At 40.5% G+C, this 20,835-nt stretch overlaps 1 protein-coding gene and 1 pseudogene across 3 annotated transcripts in view; one reads left to right on the forward strand and one right to left on the reverse strand.

Annotated features, from left to right (window-relative positions):
* KLHL32 (kelch like family member 32) overlaps positions 1 to 16,257 on the reverse strand; it is a 127,649-nt gene extending 111,392 nt beyond the window's left edge. The window contains exons 1-2 of one of the 3 annotated variants that reach the window (XM_050315579.1): positions 16,096 to 16,257; positions 7,413 to 7,508 (exon numbers count right to left, since the gene is read on the reverse strand). The gene's annotated coding sequence lies outside the window, so the exon portion shown is untranslated. Of the gene's footprint in view, positions 1 to 7,388; positions 7,509 to 15,144; positions 15,543 to 16,095 lie in introns of those variants that run through there. The other 2 variants (XM_050315578.1, XM_050315580.1) reach the window with 2 other exon arrangements.
* A 1,468-nt stretch (positions 16,258 to 17,725) lies between these two features.
* Positions 17,726 to 20,064, forward strand: LOC126640146 (kinesin-like protein KIF11; annotated as a pseudogene).
* Positions 20,065 to 20,835: the final 771 nt, after the last annotated feature.

Genomic DNA, 20,835 nt, shown 5'->3' on the forward strand with positions numbered 1-20,835 from the left:
CTTGCCAGAAATTACCTGGGAGTATCACAAAGCTGGTACAACCCAAGCCAGAAGATTCCTAAAAAACATGGGTGACAACTTTATGGAACAGGTTCTAAGGGAGCCAACTCAGAAAGATGCTCTCCTTGATCTCCTTCTTGTCGACGAGTGGATTTTGTCGGTGAAGGGGAAACTGGTGGTCATCTTGGCCACAGTGACCATGAGGTGACTGAGTTTAAAATCTGTTAATAGGAGGAGAAGTGCCAGCAAAACCTCACCTCTGGACATGAGGAGAGCAGATTTCAGGCTGCTCAGGGAATTAGTAAGTAAGGTCCCCTGGGAAAATGTTTTTGCAGGTGCTGGGGTCCATCAGTGTTGTCAGTTTTTAAACATCATCTCCTAAGGGCCCAGGAGCTGGCAATTCACAAATGTCAGAAATCAAGAAAGCAAGGCAGAAGGTTGGCTTGGTCACGTAGGGATCTTCTCTTGGAAATAATGCAAAAAAGGAAGATGTATGCCCAGTGGAAGCAAAGTCAAGTGATGGGAAGAATACAGAGATGCTGTTTGCCACTGTAGGGAGAAAATCCGTGTAGCCAAAGCTCAGCTGGAGTTGAGGCTGCCAGAAATGTGGAGAAAATGAAAAGAGTTTTTTCAAATATATTAATGTCAATAGGCAGTATAGAAATATCATAGCCTGTTACAGGATGAGGAAGGTCGCCTCACAAACAGCAACAGAAACAAGGCAGAGATGTTTAATGCTTTCTTTGCCTCTGTCTTCAACATGGATGATGGACCAGGGGGGTCTCAGTACCCTCAGCTGGAGGACCATGACTGTGAGAATGATCAACTCCCAGTCAATCTTGAACTTGTGTAGGATCTGCTGCTCCAGCTGGATCCCTACAAATCTATGGGACCTGATGGGATTCACTGAAGAATACTCAAAAGAGCTGGCTGATATCACAAAACATCTCTTGATGATTTTTGAGCAGTCTTGGGAATCCAGAGAGGTCCCAGACAACTAGAAGTTGAAAAATGTTGCCCCAATTTTCAAGAAGGGCAAGAAGGAGGACCCCACAGGCCTGTCAGTCTCACTTCAGGACCTGTTAAAGTTATGGAGAAAATTATTCTGGGAAGTGTTGAAAAACACCTGAAAGACAACACTGTCATCAGTCACAGCCAGCACAGCTTCATGAGAGGAAAGTCCTGCTTATCCAACCTGATGTCCTTTTACGACAAGATAATCCACCTAGTTGATCAAGGGAAGCCAGTTCATGTCATCTTTTTGGAGTAAAGCTTTCAATACCGTCTCTCACAGGATCCTTATGGACAAATGCACACAGCTGGATAAACACATCATATGGTGGGTGAGCAACTGGCTCACAGGTCAAGCACAGAGGTAACAGGGTAACATCAGACTGATGACCTGTCACTAGTGGGGTTCCACAGAGCTCCATCTTAGGCTCGCGTGCTCTTTAACACCTTTACAAATGACTTGGATGTAGGACTGGAAGGGATACTAAGCAAGTTTGCAGAGGACACAAAACTGGGAGGAGCTGTTGACTCCCTCAAAGGTAAGGAGGCCCTGCAGCAAGACCTTAACAAATTAGAGGACTGGGCAACTACCAATCAGTGAAGTTTAACAATGGTAAGTGCTGGATTCTGCACTGGATCGCATGGGGCAACCCTGGATGTACACACAGACTGGGGAATGAGATGGTGGAAAGCAGAAAGGGACTTGGTCTATGGCAAGTTGAATTTGAGTCAGCAGTGCCCTGGAATCCAAGACGGTCAACCATGTCCTGGGGGCACTTGTTTCCCTGTTTCTAAAACAGTATTTATATTTTTTAAAATTATAAGGGCAATAATTACCTTGTTACAAGTCACTAAATGCTGCAAATAGCTACTTATAAGTCAAGTTAAAATATGCCTTCTTCTGTAACTTAATGGGCACAAATTAACACATGTGAAATTCCTGCTGAACACCAGAAAATACTTTTTACTCTGACAGTGGTTAAATATCTGAACAGATTGCCCAGAGAGGTTGTGGAGTCTTCCTTATTAGAGATACCCAAAACACCTCTGGACACTTTCCTGGACAACCTCCTCTATGCTGAGTCTGGTTAAATAGGAGAGTTGACTTTATTATCTCAAGATGTCCTTTCCAACCTAGACAATTCCGTGTTTTGTGTGATTCTCTGTGGTACTGCTGAGAAGACTTTGAATGTACTATATGCATGCAAGAGCATATTAGTCCCATATGTCCTATTTATTCTACATTCCAATCTTCCTGAAGATATTTTATCTCATAAAAGGGAACAGAAGGGGCAAAAAAGGGAAAATTCTATCAAAACCAGAGCAAATGCACATGCCTCCACATCTCTCTTAGGTGTCCCACTAGGGCACATTTATAAGTTTCAGTCTTTCCATTTACTGAAACCATCTAAGAATCCTTTTAACTCCTGTCTAGGATTATACCAATCCAAAGCAAATGTACTGCAGCACTAAACACTTGTTTTATCACAAGCACATACTCTTTCTTTTTTTTTTTTTTTTTAAGAGTAGGAAAACTCAGTAGCAATTCTGGAGCAACTATTGTTTATATGAAGTTAGATGATTATTTCATTTGATAAACAAAAATAATACTTTGTAAGCTATATATGCACGTACTGATTTTTATTTTTCCAATTAAACTCAATTAAAACTTAAATTCAGATGAAAATATACAGAAATTTACTGTCATTTCAGACACCCTACAGTATCTGAGACATTTTCCTGGGGAGATGAGAGAAATGACATAGGACACACAGGACATCCAGTCTCTTCTGGATCAGGATCTCAAATTGCACTAGACATCCATGTTCCAGGGAGCAAGTTGAGCCCTGAATGACTCCTGATAAAGAGCAAAAATACTTTATGTAACTAAGTTTCAGTGAGGATATTTTCAAAAATTTTCCGACAGTATTCTACTGTTTATTTGAGGCTAAACCTTACTATTTTCAAATTCATTAATAGTTTGGTCATGGTCTTCAATGAGAATTAGACTAAATTCATAGATTAACAGCCTACACTTCCGTATATCTTTTTTTCATAGCTTGCTGCTGCATGTTTGAAAAAAAAAAAAATTAGGGACATATTATTGCTAGATCATTTCTACAGATGCAGCTAGGCAAATTAAGAGATGCCTAGCAAGCAGTTCTCCAAGGGTACACAACTCTAAGCATTCCCAGTAGCGAAGAAAGAGGAAATGAAATCTTTAAAACAAACCACTCGTATTTTAATTATCTTCTTGCAATAAAAGAAATGGAACTCCTTACACAATGGGTGGTAACTTATTAAACTTTGCCCAGATACCTAGGATTCTAGCATGGAACAGGCCTTTGAGTTTGGATGGGAAGAACTGTAAAAGGCACTCAAGCAACAAACAAGCCATGGCTAAGCAAAGTGGGGATAGGTGCTATCCCTGGAAGAGAGGCACTTCACTCAGCACCAATTCAGTGGTGATCAATGTAAAGCCAACCAGGACAGCAGCTGCACCTCCCAATGGGTATGTTTCCAGACAGGATTCCTAGAGGTCATAGTAGACATCTCCATCAAAACTACAGTGCCAGGTAGAGAAGGAAATCAAAACCAAAGGAAACCATGAATTACCAAAGGGACAACAGTGGCCTATTACTGTTACTACCATATCCCAGAAAACAATGAAGATTTTCCTGAGTATGGTAACAACAAAACTCTACAGGAAACCGCTGAAGAGATTTTTCCCCAAAATCTTCTCTTCACAGACACACGTAAGGTCAAAACAGTACCTTCATTCCTAAAAGTGTTATTGAAGTACTTGGAGAAGTCAAAGCTCTAACTGAAATTGAAAGATCACAGTCTTTTTACAAGTTCAAAGCACTGAGTAAGCAGCCTTGTATTACATAGGGTTTTTTTTTCATTTAGATGTTGGCTGGTTTGGGATTTTTTGATAGTGGAAAAGAATTTACATCAAACAACTCATTTGACTAGATCTTATGCTGTTAATTGGTTTAACTGTGCACTTTGTCTACAAGATCTCACATTAGTATTTTTAATTATTTAAAACACATTAAATATTGCTGGTACCAGCATGATCTGAGATTACTTCTTAATGATCACTCTTGTTTGAGGGTAAAGCATTTGATTCCAGCTGCTATGAACTTTTAAACAAGCAAAAGCAACATTTGCTGACATAAAGAGACAATCCACTTCATAAAGGAATGATGATCAAATTAAGCTGCATATGCCCAACAAAACAATACTATTTTATACTAGACACTTCATAACATTTAATAAAATTAATTTGCTTGACAAAAGTTTGAATTGTTGTGTTTTACTATATTATTCTGATTTATATGCTGTTATCACAAACGTCCACATTTTCCTTTACTCCAGTTATTTTTTCATTAGTTTATATTCCTAGCTTCTAACCCACATGGAAGCTACCTAGATTGCTTCTATATTTGGACCACAGCAAATAATAAGATCTAAATATATCACTGTTAATACATCTCTAGAAGAATTAATGGGACAACATCACCACTGAAATCAACCAACCTTCTAAATCAATATTTGACACAGACTGATTTAGGAAGGAAAATGCTAATTCAGTCTCTAACATAGGGAATAGTTTTGTTGCAATCACAAGTAAGCAATGATCGGAAAAAAACCACATTTTAAGGAACAAAAAAGCTAAAATCATAGAATCATAGAATCAGTCAGGTTGGAAAGGATCTCTGAGATCATCAAGTCCAACACTCGATCCAACACCACCACAGTTACTAGACCATGGCACTGAGTGCTACATCCAGTCTCATTTTAAAAACCTCCAGGGACAGAGAATCCACCACCTCCCTGGGCAGCCCATTCCAATGCCTGATCACCCTCTCTGTAAAGAATTTCTTCCTAATATCTAACCTAAACCTCCCCTGGCAAAGCTTAAGACCATGCCCTCTTGTCTCACTGATAGCTGCCTGGGAGAAGAGACCAACTCCCACCTGGCTACAACCTCCTTTCAGGTAGTTGTAGAGAGTGATGAGGTCACCCCTGAGCCTCCTCTTTTCCAGGCTTAACAACTCCAGCTCCCTCAACCTCTCCTCACAGGACTTGTGTTGAAGTCCCTTCACCAGCCTGGTTGCTCTTCTCCGGACTTGCTCCAGCACCTCAATATCCTTCCCAAACTGAGGGGCCCAGAGCTGAACACAGTGCAGTCATGCTGATTTCCTTCCCTGTCACCAAATGTGTCTCCTGGAATCAAACTGTACCTGAAGCTCTCATTTCCCAAAAAAAAAGAAAGAAGTTTAAAGGACTGAAGTTTACCAAGAGAAGCTTGAAAACATAATCTAACACCACACTTTTGACTTCTAGTGGAAAGTGTCTGAATTTATGTGATTACTTATGTCTAGGAATTGACTTTTAGTGTTTGAATGCTTGAGATTGGCAATGCTAAAATTAAAAGCCACTCAATGGTATAAAAACTCATCAATGTATTGAGCTGTGAACAGAGACACAGAGACCCAAAGAATGCTAACTGGCAAAAAGATGGCCTGAAGCACCCATCCATCCCCCTTCAGTGACCAAGCATAAGAATACTGCAGATAGACCCAAGGACTAAGAGGATAATTAAATTGTGTTTGCTTTCTCTTTACCAAATGGCACACACAAGAAGATGAATTTGAGTCAGAGAATTTGCAAGGGACAGACTGCTCCTCACCTTGCCAATAAATTGAGTAGTTGTACTGTACATGATCCATCACTCTAAGCACAGACTCATTGCTTCTTTTCCATCTTTGGACAATAACATACCTAATGCAGCCAAGAAGTGTAGGACTGCATCCCGATGACCTGAGTCAGGATAACCAAGCAAAGGGTTGACTTCTTGCTTTGGCCAGATTTATTCATTTACACTACAGTCACCTCTACCCAATAAGGAGACAACTGTTCTCCAATAAATAAATAAACGCCAAAATAGTCTGAAAGATCTTTCCCATCTTGCGGTGCTTTAACTCATATATCTGACAGCATATCAGCCAGTGAGCAGAGAAAAGCTGCCACATCATCACTAGGACTTGGTTTCACAGCTTGCTCTCAGGTAACTCTTGATTATATTTGAAAAACAAATGTAAGTTTTTACCTCTGCATTTATACCAATTCCAAGATAATTGAATAAAAGCTCTTCCCACCCACTTCCAGAAGAGAAAGAGTACAAACTGCAGACTAACTAGAACTAAAAAGTATTTATGAAATGCCTTCAGTAAGTGCCACTGGCAATACAAACCTTCTCAGAGAGGACTTGAAATCCTATGCAGCAATAATATTAGGACTCAATTATTTTCCCAATTTACTATCATGTAAATGTGGCCTTCAAAATCTATTTCTCAGAGAGAGAATAAAATTTCTGAATCTGGATTGGAATTTATCAGTTGGCAATTCCTAAAAGATCATCACCTGGCCTGCATTCAACACAGCCTAATGCAGCAACCTGCAGATATATAAAGTAGTTTCTCAACATGTTATTCACACAAAATATTACATCAACAATACTGCTCCTGCGTGGTTTGCTACTTTGTTCAGAGTTATGTGAGTACCTCTACACAGTCAACTTGTATGACCTAATAATATGTTTATATGGAAGGTTTCATCCCTTCTGTAAAATATTATATTTCTTCTTCCTACCACCAGAGTCATAAAAACATTTGAGCTACTACCACCACCTTCTGGCCTACTTGGTTCCAGAGGAACCATGTAACCAAGAAACTCTCCATGAAGTTTGAAGATTCCTGAAGACAGATTTCCACTCCACACTGGGAATAACTAAGAAAACAGTTCAGCTTTAGCCATGACTTTTATTACCACCTCATCAGCTCCATTTCTAGGATGAGTCAGTCTACCTTTATCTTTTAAGACTAGAGGCTTTTTTTTGGGACACTGCTGCAGTTGCACTGAAACCACAAAAAAGTTGCAAAAAAGTCAGTGTGAGTTATCAGCTACTCAGATACTCAGACACTGCTCAATCACAAAACCTACGTGTCAGAATAAAGTAAAAATGGAACACTGATTTTGGGATTTGGTGCCATTTAACAATAACTACTTAAAAACCCCTGAAATCCATCCTTCAGCTGCACGACCAGAAATGCTCTTCTTGTCTGAGTATTGCCTGCCTATCACTTTATACAGTAATGTTAGACTGAAAAAATGCTAAGAACACAAAATAATATGAAAATAACTTCTATGTACTCGGTAACACTCTCATTAAGTACTAAAAGAAGAGTCTTGTTTTGTTTCGTTACAGAATATTTGAAAGGATTCTTTCCTTTAGCTAAATACAACATTTTAAGTGACTGCAAGATTGTTAACACTCAGAAATACATAGGAAATGTTCTTGGAAATACCTTGGAGAGATACAAAAGACTCACAGCAGTATTGAATGCAGTAGTTGAAGATTTTCACCCTTGTCTGAGGTTGGAGTTGGTTAAAATCATTCCCTTTCTTTTCCTGAGATCTTCCAAAGACTGAAAAGAGGAAAATATGAAATGTAATTGAAATTTATCCCAGGTTCACAAACAATGTTTTTCAGTATTTGAAAATTACTTGCTTCTTTTGTTCACAGTCTCTTCTGCCTTTGTAAACCATGAATAGCAGCCCATCTTTTATTTGTTTTCAGTTTCTCATAGAACCAGTTTGTTATGACTGCTCTCTCCTACACAAAAGCTGATCAGGCTTTCCAAACACCCTTCTGTTTATTTATGGCAAGCTGCAGTGAAAACATTTGCTTACTACAATTTAGTGCAAGAATTTGGTAAATAAAACCACTAATTTAACTCCTTTTACCCCTTATTATATGTAAGAAAACTAAATACTTACAGTCAACATGCCTTTCTCTAGTCTACATATATTCACTACAGGGCAAAGCAACTTTCTCTTCTTTCAAGACAGAATGGGTACAAGTTCAGAAGCAATGCTGATTTCTATACTTCTTTCTCTTGCCTGACCTGGTTTAAGGGTGTAAGAGAGAATTCTGTGGGGTGTCTTTTTAATTTTTAGCAGGGGTTGGTTTATTTTATTGGTTTGGGTTTTTTTACTTAAAGCTCTAAGAGACATGACTGGTGATCCAATCCACAGTACACTTCCACAAACAGTGATGCCAGCAAAACATAAGAGCAATAAGCTGCAGAAGGAGGGCAGACAGATCATGTGTACCTCAAGCCATTATTGCTGCAGAACATCTCGTGTCAAAACATGATAGAAAGGTGAGGAGAGACTGATCCACAACTTGCACTTAGTTGACAACTATCTATCCAAAGTGCACAAGGTGTCATAAACCCATTAGATGGAATTTTCTGATAAAGTCTGTTTCTTCTGACAGTTTTCAAATGTATCAGAGACAAACAGGTGGAAAATAATCCTGAGAAGAGATAGCTGGATGCTTTTGTCCCTTCAAATAGCAGATCCTGAATTTACAGCTCAAGATTTTCTTCAACCTTTCCCCATCCTCCTTAGACTGAGACACAACACTTATTTGGAAAAAAACTGCTGTTTCAAGGAAAAATGCCTAAAATTAAGATTTTAAATAATTTTTAATCTCTGACCTTTAATTATCAGCAAAAACTGAATTAGAAAAGGAACAAACAAGTGTTTAGACTTCTGCATCTTCTGCAGGTCTAAGCAAAAGAAACACTTCTGTCTGGAAGTCTTGCACTTTTTTTCTTCCTTCCCAGACTACATCATCTAGCTCAGAAAACAAAACAGAAAACCACCAACAAGTGACAACCATCACCCAAACAAACAATAAAACCCCACCTTTTTCTCTTATATCTTTAGATCACCATAGCTATACTACCACTTCTTTTTTCCTTCTTCTTTTAGGTGTTCGAAGCTTGGTCTGGTTTGCTATGGGCTCCTTGGCGATCTCCCTCACTACTCAGGCCAAAGAATAAATACATCAGGAGCTAAACACACAGCCTACGACAATTCATTCCTTGGGTTTCCAACAACAATTGTCAATATTCACAGTGCACAGGCCAGTGAGAGGATAAAACGTAGAAACACCGTGTAATTCACTGAAGCAATCTATGCCATTGAAGAAGCTTCAAGTTCCCTTCCCTTGTATGACCCATGCTCTGCCACAAATTATTGCCCCAGAGTACAGGTGACACTCATGTTACCACCATCCCATTGGCATTATGGTACAAACCTACGCTGACATCCCATGACAGTGCCTACAGTCAGATAAAATGAAGGCACTTGTTCTACTCCTCCAGCTCTGTTTTATGAGCAGAGGGAGGTGGAAAGCTGGAGGGAGGTATTTACATCTTAAAATGCCACAAATGTCAACTGACAAGGTTCAGTTACTAGAGCCTCAATTCTCTTCACTTATCCAGCAACACTACTAAAAATCAATGCAAGTCCATAGTGCACAAATTAGTTCTAATTAGTAAGGACATTAAATTCAAACAGCCTGTCTAGCAGCTTTCCCTCCTTTAAGGTAAGAGTTCCACTATGCCAGATTTGGAATCCTGGGGAAATGTGAACAGCTGCAAGGAGTAAAATTTACGCTAGTTTTGTGTGACTTATTCTCATCTGCTTCCATTTGCATCCGAAGATGTGAAGCATGGAATCTGACTCCACTACGCATGATGGACCTGATTAAAAGGTTTTAAAGAAACTGAACAGGCCTAATTAAAGAAAAAAAAAGAAAAAAAATGAAATTGCACGCTTCAAACTGAATATATACTTCAGGGTCCAGTCGCACTTTTCCAGGAGAGCTTCCTGTGTTACATGGCCCTGGCTACAGAAACATTTAGGAACTGACTTGCTCTCGAATGCTGACTTCCTATTTCTGTTCCACCTCCACTCATAGTTATCTTCCCTAAGTAAGCAAGCAAAGCACATCCAGTCCTCCCATTTACCTTTCAGCAAAACCTACGCTTTTGCACCTCTGCGATTCTGTTTGGAGGATGGAGCACATACATGAAAACAAATAGACAAGACTTCACATTTGCATCGCCATCATTCCATTTCCTATGCACTTTCTCAACAAGCAAATATAGCAGCTGCATTTGTATGCAAAAGTCACCCCAAAACCCAGGAGATCGTGAGTGTACTTTAATGTAACCTCACTGAGGATGGGAAGCTCAGCGCAGCAGGGGTATGGCACACTCTCCAGTGCACTCTGCAGTGCTGATGCAATAAGACCCTGCCAGAAAGGAGTTCTGTTCCTTCCTGTTTGTTTGCCTGAGTTTTCTACTGAAAGAGAAAAAGAAGAAAAGGAAGTTCAGCTAAGGAACATACCAAACCCACAAAACAGGTACTGTTATCCCTACTAAAGAAGTCAGCACTTCAGTTCAGCCTTTTGCTCAAGATCTCTGTTTTGATCTCCACAGTTCACTAAAGTCAAAGTCCCAGTTCTGTTCTGAAAACATCCCCTCAGTTCTTTCTTTTTTGTTGTTTTATGCAACTAATATATAGGTCACTGACTGAAAGGGGTCTTTCAAAATTAAATATAACAAAGAAAAGAGGAAAACCACAGAAGATGTACCCCTTCAAATGGAGAATATTACGATGGTCTATTACTGCTTTAAAGGCATAATTTAAAAATCTGTATTAGATCGGAAAAAATATTATTCAAGCCATGCTCTTCTTATAAATGTAGCTGTTGGAAAAAAAGATATTAATACCAATTTCAGATAATTTTAAAAATAAATCTGGGAAGAATACATTCCACATATCCTGATGACATTTCTTCAACGACAGGTTTTTATCAGTTCTGTCTTGATAAATCAGGTAGAGGTACAATTTAGCTTATAAAGGGCAGTAGCCCTTTTACTTTATTTAACCTGAAGTGAAACCTGATGGAAAATGTTTCAGACATAATAAGGCCATAAGCTTGCTCACATCCTCTTCAAAATTTCTTATTCATCTAAGTCATGCTGTTTTCACTTAAACAATGATTAAAAAAAAACAAAACCAAACACACAGGATAGAAATCAAGTCTTATCAACACTGCAGAAATGAAACTCAGCCACTTTTGGATATGATACCCTCAAAACAAAAGCCCCCTGTCATCCAAACTACTGATGCAAAGAATTTTTTTCAAGCAGTTTCTTACTGAAGAGTAGAATGAAAGGCTACTCTGGAGGCACAAGGGGTTGGAAAATTGGAAGATGTTAAAGTTCAGGCTATCAGGGGAAAAATACAGGATCTTAAGAGGCATTCAGTATAATCACAGCATTCAGGAAATACCAACAGTAAATTAGGCTGTAGCATTACAACATCTATACAGTCAAAACCCAACACTATACATATCATTCCTGTCAGGAAAAATAAAGACAGATGGTTACAGCAAAAGACAGTCTTCAGAACAACCATAACCTTCAAGTACTGATGAATCAAAATATTTACAATATTTATCCCCCAAAAAAGCTCATTCCCTATAATTACAGCTCTTCTAAACTGCTGCAGCATATTGCTACAGAAATTTTGGCAGAAAACATTCTCAATTTACATAACTGTTCAGAGTAGTCACCTAACTTAGGGAAAAATCATGCATTCCTAAGTATTATTGATGTTCTGGAACCTCTAATTTATTTTACTCAAAACTGTTTAAATATTTTATTGCTTTGTCATCACAGAGGAATCTCCAGCTGCTGATATCAAAGTCAGTAGCTTCAAACAGGCATCAGTGCGACTGGAATTTGCATGGCATTCACTACTGGAATTTCACTTTTTGAAATTACATCTTTCATTCCTCAAGACAAAGGAAAAATGTATTTTAAAGGTTTAGCAACGTATGTAGGTGTATAAACCCCCTACTGCTACCCCAGTTCCCACAAGGTATCTGCCCATTGAGCAACTTAGCTGCCACTGACAGCATGAAACAGAAAACATATTCTAATTCAGGTACCTTGTCTGCGCAAAACTTTTTCCCTAGGAAAGAAGTCAAACATTGCAGGTCTGGTAATGGGCTTCAGAGTCAAATCTTAGCTATTTCCAAGTTTTTCCACAGTTAAAAGTGCAACTAAAACACAAGTCTGATAAAATCTTGACAAAACATTTTTGCAATCCCACTTGGACAGTTTACTCAGTAGTCAATAGCACAAATATCCATAGCCCACGAATGATGGAAATGGCAAAAGTCTGTGGCCTAGAACCCAGACTAACACATGCCAGAACCTGCTACAGCTCCCTTCTGGCATACAGTAGACATTTCCCTTTCTATAACAATCAGGCAGATTCAGGATGGCTGGTCCATGTGGGAGCACCCAGAAGCAGGAATTTCAAGGATCTCCTGGTCTCCCAGTTTCAGTTGCCACACTCTTCATTTTCTTCTCTTGAAACTACCACCTAGAGTTGCCTCTTGTCCCCAGAATTTCTTCAGACTTAGCAGGAATACCCCTTAAAAATGCTGTCCTAAGCATGTTTCTTCTAAAATTGAAGGTTCTAACTGTTCAAAGCCAAAAACTCAGTCAGGGGTAAAACCCACATGAGCCAAAATGTTTTAAAAAATAATTAATTAAAAAAAATTGTGCACAAGATCCTGTGAAAAATTTCAACTTTTTACTCATTTTTAGTAATCAGAATTTTATAGAAAAACTTAAAAAATGTCTTGGAAATAAAAGCATCCCATTTACAAGTACACAGTATTGCAACACAGTATGCGTACAAAATGACAGAAGAGCAGACCTCGTTTTATCTCATAAGTGGTCAAAAGGCCAATTAAGTCAGAACGGAAATAAGTGAAGGTTTAGAAATCACTATGTCAAGGATCCTATGTCTTTTACTATTAAGTATAAATGTCAGATAATTCAAGAAATTGAGGGGATATACCACCACTACCAGTTAGTAATTTTTTGTGGGGAATAAACAGTTAAAAAATTAAATATCAGGTTTTTAAGAATTTACTAATTTCTTAGGAAAATTCCTGTAATTTTCAGCTTTTTGCCACTGCTCCTCTATCTCCAAAGAAGAGACATACAAATATTTGAACACAAGATTCGCCTACGTGCCCTGTAATCGATTCTTAAGTAATTTAAGTCCTCAGAGCACAGAACACACTGGCAAGTATCATATGAAAATCTTAGACAGATGAGAAGCAAGAAGGATAATTTCTTTTCAATAAAAGAATCAAAATGAGACAACTATGCGGCTACAGTAGGAAAGTGTAATTACAGTGGATGATATTTTTGTTTGGCTAGTTTTTCCTGATAATTCTGTCAACTGTTCTCACCCAAGAGATTAAATTAATTTCATTTTTGATTTAATCCAATTCCCATTTCTAGTTCAATTTATAATCATCACTTCCCCATACTAGTGTGGTATTAAATTACTGTCATTCTTGGCCATTAAGTTAATCATATTCCAGTCAGCAGAGATGATCAAACACCACAGTAGTGCCATGAATTTCTTATTGAATACATTCCTTTTTGCTACATTGTAGAAGCTGATCATCAGTGTCAGAAGCTATGTTATACCAATTTCTGACTTTTCAGGCAGAAGCAATACATTCTGAATCAAAAATAGAGATAACAAAAAAGTCCTTTTTTTTTTTTTTAAATGAACAAAGCATTTTCTCTGGTCAAATCACACTTTCTTTAGTATATAAGTACCCACTGAAGAAATGCCCCATGCAAGTATAAATGTCCATCTGCTACTGATCTTCCAACCATACTTCTCCTTACTGTAAACTCAAAATGTACTACTCCTCTGAATAAAAAAGAGAGGAAAAAACAAAACCACCTTCCTTGATGTTAATCAAATTTCTTTTTATGTTCAAACTCAAATCCTGAGTCAAATTCACTTGCACATTTAGCAATACACAGACTTCTAACAAGTGTTTCCATCTAAATCACAGTTGTCCACGTCCTTCTTACACAGAAGAAGAATGGAAGAAAGACTAAAATTCCACTAGAAAATCCCAGGGAATCTCAAGTTTTCTATTTGAGGCAATATTCTACACTACTTGTTCAGGATCAATTTGAAGTTCAGTCACTTTCAAGCTTGCTTTCATAAAAATATATCCAGAAATTTAATTTCTGCATAGTCATCTTTACTTCTAGAATATTACATTGTTTTCTAACAGTAAAGACAGTGCTTAGTCTCATATTCTGTGTGGGTTTTACAACATGCTGAGCTACAAAGTGTGAAAGCAACACCTAAGTTTCCCTGTTGAAACTCCCTTCCTTAAAAACATTTGCTCTCACTTGGAATTGAATGCAAGGTATACCTGCCAACCAAAGTGGACCATTTTTGAAGAAACCCTCAGGCAACTTCTTACTCCCTTGAAATATTAGGAGTACAACTTTTCCCCATCTGCCAACTCATTAGCTGCCCAACGCACATTTCTCCATGCGTGCTTATACAGGACGTGACAGGAACTTTTGTTAAATAAAACACAGTATTTTTATAAACACTGTAGGCACCTAAAAAAAATAAATCTTATGCTTAAGAGGCATTAATTGGTACGACTGCATTATTTTTAGTGTCCTACTGAAGTGAGAGCTTATTATCCTCTAACAGTTTCTCAGAATACCCATACCTAGCTTAGTACTGCATACATAATAACCGTAAAGTGCTTTACAGATGCTGTCAAATAATTCACAATCTGAACAGCAGACAAAAGATTAAAGGAGTTTTTCTGGAATATTTTCAAAGTTAAGTCAAAATTTTTCTTTGATCATCTGTAAACTTGAACAACACAAAGAGATGTGACTGGGTAGCTATATATTGGTGGATTTTTAATCATCTGTACTTATTCAGCACATCACTGGATTTCTGTAGGATCTGCTTAAACAGAAAACACGGTTATTGGACAAAAACTCTAAACAACTGAACACGCCTCAGTGGTTTTACCCCTGCCAACTCCTTCATGCAGGCAGATCCTGGAATCAACAGGAATTGGCAAGGCTACAGTAATGTTTTACCCTATGTGCTACAGTTAACAGGATTCTGGCCTCTGGGTCTGCTCCTGATCTTTTCACGACTGAACAAATGCTGCCATGAACATTTACACAAATAACACTAACCTCAACTGGCTTCTGAAACATTTTTAAGATATTCTCCTAGCCATACAAAACTGGAAAAATTTATAACAAGCTTTAAAAAATGTAGTCACGCTATTTTGCTGAGATCAACGTCTGCAGTTTATCTCACCGTGCAGAGATCTAAACTGTAACTCCATTTCTTTCACATTTCATTGCAGTGCCTGGTGCCAAGCACGCTGCTTCCCAGTGTTTGGTGTGACAATTATGGATCAGGTGTCAGTCCGACTCCGCCGGAGTCAGCACAGGCGAGCCGGTCTCGCTCCACGGGCTGAATCCACCCTCCATCGATGGCCTGGGAAACTGGCTGCAGTGAGCCCTCTGCAACCTGCAGCATCGCTGGGACCCGAGATTTTTCGGTAGAAATGCTCCATATTGACCAAACAAGGACTTTCGTGCCGAGAACCGAATCTTTCTCCACCCTGTGCTACAACCACCTGAGCAGCATCTTTTAAATCCCGAGAGCCACAGATTTAACGTTCCAGCTACCAAGGTGCCTAGATCATTCCCAGCTGGGAGCTCTCGCACATCTAAGCACCGGAGCGCAGCAAAAGCTTGTTTTTGTCACTCGAGCGAGTAGCTTTAAGTCCGGATACATGAAGAGCGCAGCTCGCACCAAGTAACGAGACTCCTTCCAGCGCCCGTCTCGCGGCGGCAGAGCCATGTTTCATGGAGCCGCCACAACCCGAGCACTCGGAGCACGTCCCCGCATAACCCCGCGGGAAGCGGGACTCACGGCGCCCCGCAGCCCCCTCCCGGGGCTCCGGGTCATCCTCCCTCCCCCCGCGCTCCCCGCCGCCTCCCACGCGGAGCCGAGGGCCGGGGCAGCGCGGCCGGTACCCGGGGGCGCCCCGGCGGCCGGAGCTGCCGCTTGACCCGTCTCCCTGGCAACGCGGACACTCGCCCCCTTCCCTTCCCCATCACGGCCCCCCTTCCCCACGGCAGCGGTGCTGAGCGACCGGGGCAGCGAGGCGCGACGGGCGGCCGCCCCCCGCCCTCGCCCCGGTCCCGGTTAGGTAACACGGGCGGCGAAGCGCCGCCTCGGGCCCGGCCGCTCGCTCACCTCGCGGCAGGTGCCGGGGCCGCGCACGGCGGTGGCGGCGCCGCCTTTCCGCCCCGCTCCGCTCCGCTCCGCTCCACTCCGCTCCGCTCCGACGGCAGCGCCGGGACGAGCCCGAGGAAGCAGCTCCCGCGCCGCAGACCCGCCGTCCCGGCTGTGCCGCTCCGGTGCCCGAGCAGGAGGAGCTTACCCGCCCCGCCCAGTGCGCAGCGGCGGTCCGGGAGGGCCGCACCTGCCGGAGAAGGAGGAGGACGAGGAGGAGGAGGCGGGTCGGGCTGCGGGATCCCGCCGCCGGCTGTCGGTCGCTCCCGAGGTGTTGGAGGGCCGGCACTGCAGCCCGCCGTGCCCACGGGAGGCGAGGGCCGCCGACCTTCCCACTCGGCGGGTTCGCGGCCCTGCGGGAGGGCTGGAAGGAGAAGGCCTGGTTGAGAGCCCTTTAAGAAGCACTAAGTTTGAAGGCAGCGCACCTGGACAGTGCTGTAATACGTAGGAGAAAATACCATTCTGAGGACTGAGAAAAATAAAGCGGAGCAGCTTTAGTTTTGAGCAGAGTCTGCATCTTGCTGCTAGATTTTCTTAAGAGTCAGTTCCTGTTTTTTGATCTGTGAGTTAATCTACAAAACAGTAGATGCCAAAAATCTCTGCCTCCATCTCCTACATACCTCCTTGTTAAATTATACATCAGAGGAGTTCAAGCCTTTCTCATATGACAATTCCCTAAGACATTTTTCAGCACGTGGGCCTTCAGTTAAGCCTATTTACTGATATGAGCTGCCCTGCTGAAGGTATCTATGGACTGCATCTAGGAATAGCCCAATTCCTCATCTGCAGAGCAGACAGCTAAACTGGAAAATTGGTTCAGAGAGTGTGTGGTGCCAGATGCGGTATATGGAGTGTTTTGGATAGCAATGCAAAGCTTCCCCAAGTCAAGTGTCAAGCAGGCTGGTGCTGACGCAGTGCAATACCAGGCAGAGGCCCATTTCTGTTCCAAAACAGAGTCAGAAAGACAAGGCCAATGCTTCGTACCAGGGCCATTTAACTTACACGCAACACAAAATTGTTGTGGCTACAGTATCTTTCATTCCAGGGCTATTTTGATCAGTGTTAGCTTAAACATATCCACACCTTTCTGTACTGGGTAGTGTGTGGACATGACAAGGTAAGCAGTGAACAGAGTCTCCCGAAGACACTTCAGAGCTACTGTAACTAGGAGCTTGGCAGGAGCCTGAGTGCAGCACTGCAAGAAGCACAGTGCTGGTGGCTGAGGTGAGCAGAACGTGAGCAGAGGGCAGTTGGCTGGAGCTCAAGTGTCTGAAAAAGCATTATGGGGCAGTCAGTGCTTTGCCTCTTTCCCTGGCAGATTGGCCCTGAGACCCAGCATGTCTGTCCTGCACTTCAGGGAAGTGGTTACATGAAGAATGCAAAGGGCAAGAACATCTAGGTGGTGGTGTGGTGGAGGCTTTTAAATACTTTAGGATTTAAAACAAGTGACTGTTTTGTAGACTGTAGACTTTCAAGCAAGAAAAGAAACTATAGAGTATGCACTGGAGGAGTGGTGGACAACTGATATGTACAGGAGTGTAGTCACATTTTGGGTGAAGTTATTATAGGTACAGCTGTACAGTGATCATTTATGGCCAAACTGATATTGGAAAGATCTTCACAATTTAAGGAAAGCCCCAATGAAGAACATGCTTGGGAAGAGGATTTTCTTCCAGGTATGCAGAATCAAAGAATCACAGAATCGTTAAGGTTGGAAGGGACCTCTGGAGGTCATCCAGTCCTCTCCTCCTGCCAAGGCAGGGTCACCTAGAGCAGGTTACACAGGAACATGTTTGGCTGGGTTTTGAATGTCTCCAGAGAAGAAGACTCCATGACCTCTCCAGGCAGCCTATTCTAGTGCTCTGCCACCATCAATGTAAAGAAGTTCTTCCTCATGTTGAGGTGGAACTTCTTGTGTTTTAATTTATGGTTACTGCTCCTCACTCTGTTGCTGGGCACCACTGAAAAGAGTTTAGCAATACATTGTATTGAATATTAGAAAAAGTCACAGAGATTGAAACTGATTTTTATTCTTCTTTGTAAAATTTCCTCTTTTGAAAATATATAATGAAGAGCTTTTTGAACTTCTGAATCCTAATCCCAGTGCTGCAGATGTTTTGATGATCCCATAAACAAGACCCATAAGATGTAAATAGGAAAGGCTTAGAAGAAATAGCTGTACACAACAAAAATTAAGTCTATCAAATCTTGGAAAAAGGTGCAGCAAAAAGAACTGCTGCAGTTACTTACATGAATCATATTCCACTTGATCCTACTATTTTCCATTATCATCCATTTGAAAGTAGCGTGAGCAGATGACCAACAGCTTGTTAGAATTGGGAATATAAACTTGCAAGAAGTAAAACCACTACAGTTTGGGGCAGTTGATAAAAGAGCTTGTGAAGCTGGAAATACCAAGTAATCTGTTCTGACCCATGAAAGAGTTATTACTCCTCCTGTGGAAGAAGACATGGAGAATCTTAATAGAATCCTTCAAGACTCTCTTGGAGAACAACAAAGAATGTCAGTAACAGCAACAGTTTCTCCCACATCTATAAATCCTGAGGAAAAATTGAGCACAGTGGAGTATTCTTACAGAGCAAAGAACACAATGAAACCTGAAGTTAACCAGCAGCTGCCAAAAGGGCTATTATTAAGGAAGATACTGAAGAGACTGAGCAGTTAAAGGGAGACCTCACTGCTTCACAAGAGGAAAACAGAACCTACATTTTCATTGAAAATTCATGAAGCCCTTCAAGGAAAACTGACAGTTTGCGAAGAACAAGTTGCAGAATATATTGACATAATGAGCACCATGGAAAAAGAAGTGAAAACAATCACTGAACCATTCACAATTAATAAAAGTAATGAAACAATGAAAACAGATCTGCAGATCAAGGAGGAATTACTGAAAAAAAATCACAGACAGATCTGCAAGAAACCAAGATTCCTCTGGTTGAGAAAAAAAAAAAAGTGATTTCAATTTTGAATACACCAAAGAAAAACTTCATGATGCAGCTAGCCATTTGGTCTGCTAATACAAATGATGTATCCATGTAAAACTGTATCATAAGAAAACTGGTGATTGACACAATGCTATGCATTTTCAGGAGAAATTAATGTTCTGGTCAGTAAAATACAAGATTCAGTTAGTGAGAACTGTCTGAAGCAGCAACAGAGGTTTATATCTTATGTATATTTTATAGATGGCCTCATATCTATCTGTTTTTCAGCAGATAATGTATTTGCATTAGTTGTACCAGGGTCTTCTACCTCTGTTAAAAAATTGCTGATCACTGAACTTTCTTAACTGTGTGTAAACATAAACAAAATATGACTGTGCCATTTGCTAGTAAAGCTGAGCTGTTCAGGTTGACTGAGGAGCATATATATGGATTAGGAGGAGCATTAAATATCTTGACACCAATGGTAGAAATTTTCCTGGAACTAAAGTGTTCATTTCAGAATAACACAAGGAAATTTTCTGCTGTGGCTGATGAGATGAAGTGCCATAAAAATAAATTAATGCCTTCTTAGGAGATCTCTGTCTCATTCTGAAAAAAACTACAGAAAGAAACAGCCAGTGTTTTTTCTCAGCTGCAAAATACCATGAGAATTTAAGAGACAAAGCGGAAATGGCAAAGTGTGTATATACAAAGAATGCAAATGAATTGCTGTCCTCAGTGCAAAGCCAGCTGAACCTGTTGGCACAGGAGATATACAGAAGAACTTAGCTTAAATACTGTCAAAAAAAAAGAAGTTTGAAGACTACCATCACTGCTGGGCAAGAAAATGTACACCCGGAAACTATTGGCCTAGTCAATAGTAAAACTTCTGCTTCAAAACAAAGTTATTGCATCTCTGGATAAGTTCTTTCAAGAGCTCAAGGACATAAATGGTGGTTTATGTCCATATCTTTTATGGACATAAAAGATGCTGGTGGAATCCATAGTCTGTTCTCAGTAACTTCTTGGCAATCTAACAAACACATCTCAGGATACTGGTAAATGGAGAGAATTTAAAACTGCTGGAGAGTCAGCTTTATGGATCAGTAGCAGTCCTTCTTCAGTGATGAGAAGCAGCAGCTTCAGTGTTTATAATAGGAAACAGAAAGTTTATGATTGAGGTCCATATTTTGTACTGGATATTTTGTTCTGCATTAAATTGCAGTAGATGTAGTTTGGAACTACGGTGCTGTAAGAATAGATCCTACAATGCACTTTATTATATGCATATCAAGAATACAAGTAGTTGTGTTCAAAGATCCTTGACATACTGCTAGCACTTAAACAAGCTAATTGCCAATTTTAAAAGCATCAGAGCTCACCCATGAGAGCTACAAACCAATACCCCATACTGACCTTAAAAGAGGAAAGAGTATGTCATGTTGCTGCCAGCCAAGTCCAGGATCTCCAGAACCATACTCTCATTTAGAGGCCTGACTGAATGACTCCTAAAAAAGATCTTCTTATCTATTTTCAGTATGTGCTCACTAAAAGCCAGTCAATAAGTAAGAACTTATTTGAAGAATGGAATTGTCCTATGGCTATTGAAAGCTGGGAGCTAGGGAGCAAGCAATTCTGTGCAACAGGGAAATGCAATGGATTTATGTATGATATACAACTTCTCTCAAGAACAATAGTGAATTGCAGCTTGCAGCATTTACAAAGGGTGTGACTGTTAAAGAGACAGAAAAATTAC

Source organism: Myiozetetes cayanensis, unplaced genomic scaffold (genome assembly GCF_022539395.1).
Source record: "Myiozetetes cayanensis isolate MyiCay16 unplaced genomic scaffold, myiCay2020 scf2-11, whole genome shotgun sequence".
Classification (NCBI taxonomy): Eukaryota; Metazoa; Chordata; class Aves; order Passeriformes; family Tyrannidae; genus Myiozetetes; species Myiozetetes cayanensis.